The sequence below is a fragment of the Talpa europaea genome (genome assembly GCF_964194135.1).
Source record: "Talpa europaea genome assembly, chromosome: 11".
Taxonomy (NCBI): domain Eukaryota; kingdom Metazoa; phylum Chordata; class Mammalia; order Eulipotyphla; family Talpidae; genus Talpa; species Talpa europaea.
This window is the reverse complement of record NC_140078.1, coordinates 74065998-74075147: the sequence shown is the minus strand read 5'-3', so window position 1 is coordinate 74075147 and position 9150 is coordinate 74065998.

Here is a 9150-nt window from a genome sequence, read left to right as displayed (position 1 = left end):
CGAAGAGTTTCAACAAGCAGGGTCAGGTGCACATGGTCAAGACCAGTAGGGATTCCAGTCACCCCTCTCAGCTGGGTCTTCCTGCTTCGACCAGTGTCTGTAGTGCTGTTAAGAGCCCCTTGGGCCACAGCAGTATGGGTCTGGGCCACAGCAGTATGGGTCTCGCTGTAGCCCCCACGCAGTCCAGCTTCTCTTGCTGCTGAGTGTCCCCTAGGATAACATTTTTAACCAGGTCTAGACTGATAACATTTTTAACCACTTCAGCCTGTTTCTCCAAAGGAGAATGTGACTCCTGGTTTGGGACAGTGACTCTTACTGCTAAAGATGAGAAAGGAACTTTTTCTGCAGTGGATTCAAAAGGAAAGATGTTAAAAGTTGTTCTTGAAGTATGTTTAAATATATATAAAACACACTGATTAAACTGTTTCAATTCAAATGAGTGTTCAAAAGTGTTGATTTCAGTTATTATACTCTGTGCATATTATATGTTTCTATCCGTGCCTAACAACTATACATATTTTTTTTTCTAATGTAACAAATGTTGCCTATGAAGATTTTCCAGAGCCAAATGATGGGAGTAAAAAATTCCATAAAGGTTACATAAGAAAATCTATTGGAAAAATGGTTTTGGATTATGCCATTTTCTCAAATCAACTAATAAAGAATCATCAGTAATATGTTTTGAAGTGGACTCTGGACTCTGTCTCAGAACTAATTGTTATATAATAAATACTGCATTAATCAGATCATTGTTTTTCTTATTATTTATTAATAGTTATACAAATATCACTATGTAATAAGAAATCATAGGCCATTGGTGGCTTGCATAGGCCTGTTCGACTCCTCTCCCAAATCCAACATAAAAGAGAAAATTTTGTCCCACCCCTTAAAACTACACAGGATCAGGCCCTGCTAACCACAAAAGCTCAGGTCAGAAATCATCTCCAGAGTTCCACATCCAGGCTAGGGCTCCCAAGGGAGATCCGGCCCTCAGCTCACTGGGGCTGCACCCATTGCTCGGGCGACCCCGTCTGGAAGGCATATGTCTAAAGCCACACAGTTCTCCCTAGGCCTCCTTCCTTTTTCTCTTAAAAACCTCCACCTGCAGGGCCTCCCTGGTGGCACAAGGGGTTGAGCAATGCACTATGAAGCAATATGCAGCTTCTGCAGCACGAATTCTATCCCTGGCTGGCCAGGGAGCAACCCACATGGCGCAGCAGACCTCCTGACTCCCCCGCTGCTCCCCTCAGCAGTGTATTTCAGTCAGTCTGTTCTGTTGCCCACTCGATCTCTGGTGAGTCTTCTCACCCAACCACCCCACCCACCCCCACCCCCAGCATCTCTGGCCTGTGCTCTGGCTCTTGTATGCATAAGTAAATAAATCTTAAAAAAAAAAACCCTCCACCACCAAACAGCTGCCCTGAGCTAAAGAGAGGGTGATGGGCCTTGAGGAAGAGCAGGCGGAGCAAGAAGGCTAACTCGAGCCAGCTCACTTTGGGACCAAGCTCTGGGGGACTCAGTCAGAGGTCTCTGAAGTGAGCCCCTCCAACTCAGGCCACTGTCCAGCATCCTGGGGGCTCCCACAGAGGCTGCCACCTCACCCCCAGCTGCCCGGGAAGGTTCTGACCATCTTTCGCCAGGATGCCCCCACCCCCCCACCCCCCCACCCCCCGTGAGTGCATGCCAGCCTTCCCCATGCCTCAGGACTCTGCTGAGCCCTCTCTTGAGCCTAGGTACAAAGTCAGAACCAGCCTGCCTGGAACTCTGACCTGAGCACCTGTCCCAGGCCCCGAGCCCGGAGGGCACTGCATGTGTGCCGGCACGGGTGGGAAGGAGAAGCCTGGAGCAGCCCTGGAGTTGAAAGGCACCAAGGACTAGAGGAAACAGATGAGGGCTGGGGTTTGTCGCTGAACACCGGAAACTGTGGCTCCCGTAGTGGGGGTGGGAGGGGCCGCAGTGCGGGCTGGAGAGGAGGGTGCTTAGCCCAGGCTGCCTCCCAGCCCCCTGGGGGCATGTGGGTGGGTAGGACCCTGTGGGCATCCGTTGGGGCAGGGTGATGGGGGGACCTTATTGTTGCCCATTGGCTGGGCTCTTGTGTTCTAGCAATTGAGGAATAATCGAAGGGATAATCACCGACACTGATGCACCGGACTGGAGATTAGGAAGCTCAGGTTTATTGCCAGAGAAACTCCTGACAGCAGGAGGGGCTTCAAGGGAGGAGCCCTTACTGAAGGGGGTAGGCTCCCTTTTGAAGCGCTCTTGGGGACTCTCCACTGTTCTTAAGAACTCCCACTTTTTCTGCTTTGGGGTACTTTTCCACTGCCCTAGTTTGCCTCATCTGGCCCCTTTGTTACCCAGAGGTAGGAAGCCACTGCAAGCTGCTGTTGTTTCCTCACACCTCTCTTGTGGCTGCCAGCTCATGCCTGCCAGCTTTGTGGCTGTCAGCCTTTGCCCACTAGCCCCCTTCACTATGAGCATGTGCAGGCTGAGGGGCCTCCAAATCCACCACTTCCGTCCTCCAGCAGGGCTTGTCCACACTGTGCTTGCACACCTCTGGCGATGGAGAGCTGTCTTCCCCTGTGACCCCCAGTCCCTGAATGGAGCTGAAACCTGCCCCGGAGTGCCCCCCCTGAGTCCCACACTAGCTTCCAGGTCAGCAGGAGGTCCGCTACACACCTGCCTCTCTTCCTCCAGACCTGGCAGCCCCAGGCCCCAGGAAGCCCCTCCCTCGGGCATAAACATCAGACAACCTAGAGCCCCTCAGCCACTGCCCAGCTCTGCTCTGGTCAGCCACCCGCAAGCTGATGTGCGTTTTGCACAGGAGACGTGAAAAGCTGTGATTTGGGCTTTGCCCCAAATACTCCCTTGTCAAAGCCCCCCAAACTCCCCCCAACCCAGCATGGCTGGATGAGGAGGCACCAGTCAATACACTCCGAGGGTGCCGAGGGGCAACCCCCAGCCCCACCGAAGCATCACCCAGAGCCTGTTCCGCCAGGGAAGGCGCAGGCCCAGAGCAGAGAGGGGCCAGCACAGCCCTGAGTGGTCCCTCCAGTCCAGCTGGCCCAGGCTGTGCCCAGGGCCTTTTGTTTCCCCCTCCCGACCCCCGCTCCCCACCCCGCCCCCCGCCCCCCCCCACGACCCCCGCCCCGCGCCCCTGTATACCCATCCCAAGCAAGGAGGAGCTAACACCCATGTCTGACACCAACACCAGAAATGAGTTCTCGAACCCCAAAGTGTTAAAATACCGAATGACTTGGGAGGTAAAGGAAGTTCTAGAAGTTATGCGTCAAAAGTGAAGGGGAGTTTATGTTGGGTTTGCCGAGAGCCCCGTGTGCCCGCAGGGGCCGCGCAGACGGCGGCGGCCACGGACGGTCCCGCGAGGAGCTTCAGGGCGCGGCCGGGCAGACGTTGTCAAGTTCAGAAGGAAAAGCGGTGGCTGCCCGTCAGCACATTTTTCAGGCGGCCGGGGAAGGCCCAGGGTGCGGAGGGGCTGGCGGGAAAGGTGGAGGCTGGTGATGGAAAGGAGGGTGCGAGGGGGGCGAAGGCGGGCGGGGCGCCTCCTGGGGACGAGACGACGACAGGAACCGTGGAGAACAGAGTCGGTGGAGAGAGGAGGGGGTGTCTTGAGGCGGCTTCTTTCAGGGGCGCCGTAGGGGGCGGGAGAGAGGCGGTCCTTTGCCCTGGAACGCTGACCGGGTCGGGGTCTGGAGCCCTCGGAGGGGAGCCCTGCACACCCCCGCTCTGAGGCCCGGGCGTCTCCCCGGGGTTCTCAGGAGAAGCTGGAGAAGCTGCGGGCGCATCTGCCTTCTGTGGGGGGTGGGTGATTTCTCCAGTTACCTCGTTTACCCAGTAAAAGGTATCTAGAGGTTTCTTCCCATGTCCAAACTGATTCCTAGACATAGCTACAAGGGAGAAAATCGAGACAACATAGGAGCATCTTCCAGATGTGACCCAGGGGTGGGGGTGGGGGTGGGTGGAGGACTCCACTTACATAACCGGGGTCAAAAGGAGCCACTAGACCCTGGATTTCTACAAGCCACCCTTGCTAGGTCTCTCAGGGAGATGCCTTCCCAGATGCTCCAAGCCCAGGAGCAGGAGCAGGCCTAATGGAGGCTCCAGATGATTTCGAGGGTGTTCTTCTTAATTGTCTTTTCAAATCTCTTTTATCTTAACCAAGTATACTAAGAAGCATACTTTGCACCCTGATCTAGTTCAGGGGTGTGGAGAGGCATGTGTGTATGCATGAATACCAACAATTTCATGGAACCTAACTAGTATGTGCTATATATAGCATTTGATATTTTCTATGCAATTCAACTGTTACATCCTACTAGACTTCTTAAGCTCATTGTGTAAAGAAAACAACAATGATCAGTAGCTTTAAACACATTCTTACAGTAAAAAGAATGGAGAATGCTGGATCTTATATAAAAGAAGACCCAAAACTCACTCTTGCAAATTTGACAAAAACATGGGTATAAGTGTTCAGCAGAATGGTCCCCCCAAAATGGCCATGCCCTCATCCATGGAACCTGAGAAATGTATGTTTCATTACATGACGAAAGGGATTTTACAGATATAATCAAATTCATAAAGCTTAAACGAGGGATATTATCTTGCATGATCTGGAAAGCAGATGCTTTCTCTGACTGGGGCCCAAAGGTGCAGCAAAGGGAAAGTGACAGATGCTAAACGGAAGGACACTCCCGCTGTTGCTGACTTGGTGGCAGGCGTTAAGTAGAAACCATGAATTTTCCCTAGAGCCTCTGCTGAAGAATGCAGGGTGGACACAACTTTGATGTATGGTGAGACCCTCAGAGAGCACCAAGCCCCGCTGCTGGACCAAGCACCTATGGTTCTGTGGGGTAAGAATGGCTCATCCAAGCAAGTGAATGTGTGGTCATGTCTAACAACAGCAAAAAGAAACGCACGCGCATGTGGACACTTTCCCAGGACCCATGAAAGAGAGGGGCTGCAAAGCTGATGTTTCCTAACTCAAGCCCACCTTTGGAGTGGGCCTCTCAGCTGGTGTAGGGACGCTTCCTGTTTCCTTGCTAACAAGCATGCTGATTGCTTTGCCATCCTCAGAATGGACAGTGACTACCACCCCTGAGAAATGGGGATATACCTAGCATGTCATCCCATTTTCCTGACATCTGCTTCCTATGTGAAGCCTCAATTTGCCTTCAGGCAGAGAGGGTGGCCCACTGTCCCCTGCTAGTCCATAAGGCCACAGAGAAGTCAGCACATCCAGCCCAGGTTTCCAGAATCAGGGTAGCTGGTAGCAAGGGCACCGCTGGGTTGAGCAGGTAGTTGCCCACCAGGAGCTGAGGACTAGAAAGGTAGGAAGGGTTTGAAGTTTACCTGTCAAAAGGTCTGAGGTGGAGGAGTCTATTGGGAGGAGCTTCAGAGGAGGAGCCTCAGAAGACTGGGGGGCTCCTAGCAACCTTATCTTTGTTGTGTAAAGTGTTTCCCACCCCACCCTGGCCTAGATTCCGCCTGGTGAACTCACACTCTCCAGCACAGTCATACACATACCTCACCTCCTTGATCCCCTCTGTCACAGTGTCCCTGGCATCTGCTCTTCCCCGCCCCACAGCTCTTGGCTTCTGCCAGTCCCATCACATGACCTATAAGCAGCTTCTGTTTGTACATAGACAAACATGTCTCTTTGGGACACAGGCTCATACACCAAGGGGGAGGTCCTCCTCTGGTCCGGCGACTTCATTTTCAGAATAATGGATGTCAGGGCTTCTTGGGCTGGGAATTCCTCACAGATCCACTCCCTACTCAGCAGGATTTGGCTCACCCTGGGCCTCCCATCCCCTTCACAGCCTGTCTACATGAGAATTGGCTCTGTGCCCCATGGTTGCCTCTGTTGAGATCCTCACAAAGCCCATCTTGAATCCTCACCAAGGCACTCCTGGCCTGGGGTCTTCCTGTTCCAGCGACCCAGAAGCTGCCATGCGTCACAGGGTGTTGGCCCACCAGCCTGACAGGAGATGGAATGGCCCATCCTCTTGAACTCGCCCAGCTTTAGATCCTACTTCTCACTGGCTGTACCCAACTGATGTGGGGCCATTAGTAAGCACCACTGAATCATGTGATCCATTGATCTCACTCTCTTCTATGTCCTGGATTTCCCTACCAGCAGCCTCCACCAGTGACCTTCCATCGATATCAGGCCTTGAGCCTCCGAGGCACTTCCACCTGCCTGTCCCTAGCACGAGGCCATTGCTAAGGTGAACAAGACAGCTTCCATCTCCTCTGCTTCTTCTCTCCACTTATCCCCTCCCTACTTATCTTGGCCCATGTGAGTCCCCCCCCACTATTTTCCCCAGCACCTCCATCTCTGTCTCCTCAAGGGTATAGGTTGTTAACTCATGCCATTACTTTGTCCCACTTGATCTTGAAAACTCAGCTGGCTTTGAATATTATCAGCCTTAAGATTTTACTAGCTCCTGTCTCCTCAGCATTCAGCTCTTGAAAAACGGACTCTGAGGGCTTTGTCTTCTACGCATTTGAAAATTCTGATTGGCAATAATCAACCTTTGACCTTTGTACTTATTGGAGCACCAACCTGTGGTCACAGCTCAGTTCTCTGGCATCTGACCGTCTTACTTTCTGCCACTTCCAGGCGAGGCCCCTGCTTCCTGCACATTTTCTCACTCTGCCGCTAACGTCCATACATAGTTTTCTAATTGGCTTCATTTCACCAAAAATCACAATCATAGTGATCACTTTTAAGGAATTTTGACATGGACAAAATCGTTCACTTGAGAGGTATCTGGGAACAAAAACAAAGCAAAATTCTGACTTTTCAATAGTCTGCTTTCTTCAGCTGGTGTGAGAAGCTTTCTGAACACAATTTGGACTCAAAATTGTCTCCATCGATTATTACTTAGCTAAATCTAACATAGGAGCTTCTCCCTCCCCAGCACCTTTAGCTTCTGATGACATTTCCAATGCTCTTTCCAGTGTGTTAAAAGCTTAAATTCAGAAATCACAGAGGCGTTAGGGAAACAAGCATGTTGATACATCCCATCACATAAATATCAGCATAAACCATCCTTGGCTATAGAGTTTAGGATGACTCTAGATACTAAAACAAAAGAAGTCGCATAAGGAAGCGAGTTGCCTTGTCAATCAGCCTTTTATTTCACGCAGGTGGCATCACCTCCTTTCTTTCCAAATACTGGGAAATAAGGATTTTGGGCCAACTTGACGGGGCTGTGTGGTCCCCATGCTGAGGGGAGCAGGGGGCAAGACAGGAGAGGTCTGCTGCACTATGTGAGTTAGCTCCTTGGCCGGGACTCGAACTCATGCTGAGTGTGTAATAATCAGACTTCCCCAGTATTGCCAGAGTGAGGTTCTGTGTTGTATCAGGGAACGCATCCCAGGAACATGCTGAGAGAGAGATGAGTTGTGAGCAGGCTTACAAGGCAAGACTCTGCTGATCAAAGAGCAGTCCACTTGCTATTAGCAGAAAATAACAAATGTGAATGATCATGTGACAATGGTATGACAACAAAGTTTTAAGAGGAATAAGGTTAAAGGGAGCGGGGGCATAAAAAACTTTTATGGGTAGCAAAAAGAGACATGTCAACCAAGACAAATCTGCGTACAAAGATTCTTGTGTAAACAGTTGTATGTAATGATGTTACCTATGGAAATATTCTCAGACCACCCCAGGCCATGGTCTCAAAAATCACATCAATGGTTCCTAGGCATCCCCAGGCCTGCCTCTATGATGAGGGATATTATCTTAGGGCAATCATTCAAGAATGTCCCCTGTGAGTTTAAACAATGCTCGGTCGTGGTTACTAGGTTACGTGTACCATGAAGAGGTCACAGTTCTTAACTGACACTAATGGCAGAAAACTCAAAGTGCCATGTGGTCCCCTAGTCTGAGTATGAGTATAATGGAGGTCAGGTAATCAATGGAGTTTTGGTTAAGTAGATTCCTGGATCCACACTGCAGTTAACTGCCCAGTATATACAGATTGGAACACAGATATTCAGAAACTTGCAGAATTCCCACATTGTTCCCTGACCCATGGAATAAAAGCTACTATGGTAGGAAAGGCCAAATGGAAGCCACTAGAACTACCTCTACTCAAAAAAAGGGCTACCTGAAGTAATACTCCAGTCCTGTCAAAATGCCAAGATTAGTGCCACTATCAAAGACTTGAAACCACAGCCCCATTCAACTCATCTATGTGGCCTTTGCAGAACACACATGGATCTTGAAGACAGATTATCAAACACTTACACAGTGACTCCAAGAGCAACTATTATTCCCACATGTTGCTGAGCAAATAAACACATCTGAGACCCAGTTTGCAGTTACTAATCTGGTGGATTTTTTTCTCTCTGCACCTCTTAGCAGAGTTCGTCAAAGCAGTTGCTTTCACTATCAACTCTACAACCTTAGTTACAACCTAGTTCACAGCTATTTTGATCACCTTCCCATCCACACGACACTATAGCAATCCATTACAGTTGACACTTGAATGATTCCAGGAATAGAGACATCAAATCCCCCCACCCAATGCAGTCAAAAGCCTGAGTATAACTTTTGACTCCCCCAAATTAATATAGCCTGCTGTTGACTGTAAGCCTTACTAACACCACTGCTGCTTTGTAACTTGCCCTGTGAGGGTGTAATCAGTATTATACCAGTTCAAATCAGTTCACATGTTGAGACTAATGACATCACACACATCAAGAGGTTGTGAAAAAGTTTATTATGCACAAAATGCCGCAGAAGAGGACAGGAACCCAAGCCTGTTGGTTTGCCTTGACTGAAAGTAGTCAGTAGCTCTGGTTTTTATAGTGGTTAGGAGTGATGGGTCCAACACAAAATAAAAAGCCAGGGTTTGCACCAACTTCCCTTCTGGCACTGAAAGAGAGTGCTGGGGCTTGCTTATCAGCGGCCCAGATGTGAGGCGGAATGGGAAGGGAAAGGGCTTGAAAGCTGTCAGTGGTCAAACGTCAAAAATGAGGTTGACACTATTATAATTCCCGGTCCGGGGGGTGGGGGGGGGCAGCCACTTGCTGCAAGTTACTCACCGCCCCCCGCCCCTGGCATCTTAGCATTCTCTTTTTGTCTTTCTTGTTTCTTAGAGATCCAGACAGCAATTTTTTCTA